Genomic DNA, 1,037 nt, shown 5'->3' on the forward strand with positions numbered 1-1,037 from the left:
GAAGAAGATGCAGAAAAGACAGTTTTCATCACACCCTGGGGTGTGTATCATTATCGAGTGATGCCTTTTGGTCTCAAGAATGCCGGCGCTACTTACATGAGGGCTATGACGACTATCTTTTCACGATATGATTCACAAGGAGATCGAGGTGTATGTAGATGATGTCATAATCAAGTCCGCGAGAGTTCGGATCACTTGACTCACTTTGAGGAAATTTTTTGATCGCTTACGCCGATACAATTTGAAGTTAAATCCTGCCAAGTGTGCTTTTTGGAGTGCCAGCTGGCAAGTTGTTGGGATTTATAGTTCAGCAGGAGAGGAATTGAGCTTGACCCTTCCAAGATCAGAGCGATCCAGGAATTACCTCCTTCGAAAACCAAGAAAGAGGTGATGAGTTTCTTAGGAAGGTTGAACTACATCAGCCGGTTCATAGCTCAATCCACCGTGGTGTGTGAGCCCATCTTTAAGTTATTGAAAAAAGATGTCTCGACCAAGTGGACCGGAGAATGTCAAACTGCCTTTGATGCCATCAAGAACTATTTGTCCAATCCACCAGTTTTGGTCCCTCCGCGAGAAGGGAGTCCATTATTGCTATATTTGTCTGTCTCAGATAACGCATTGGGATGCGTGCTTGGTCAACATGATGAGACTGGGAAGAAGGAGCGAGCCGTTTATTACTTGAGTAAAAAGTTCATTCTATATGAGGCTCATTACACTCTTTTAGAGAGAACATGTTGTGCTTTGACATGGATTGCTCAGAAGTTGAGACATTATTTGTCTTCTTATACCACATACCTTATTTCCAGGATGGACCAGTTAAAGTATATTTTTCAAAAAGCAATGTCGACCGGGAAGTTGGTTAAATGGCAAATGCTTTTGAGTAAGTTTGACATTGTGTATGTGACTCAAAAGGCGATAAAAGCACAAGCCTTAGCTGATCATCTTGCGGAGAATCCAGTTGATGAAGAGTATGAACCGCTAAAGACTTACTTTCCCGATGAGGAAGTTTCATTTGTGGGTGAAGATATTTCTGAAGC

The sequence above is a fragment of the Solanum tuberosum genome, unplaced genomic scaffold (genome assembly GCF_000226075.1).
Source record: "Solanum tuberosum cultivar DM 1-3 516 R44 unplaced genomic scaffold, SolTub_3.0 scf00173, whole genome shotgun sequence".
In the NCBI taxonomy this organism is placed as follows: Eukaryota; Viridiplantae; Streptophyta; class Magnoliopsida; order Solanales; family Solanaceae; genus Solanum; species Solanum tuberosum.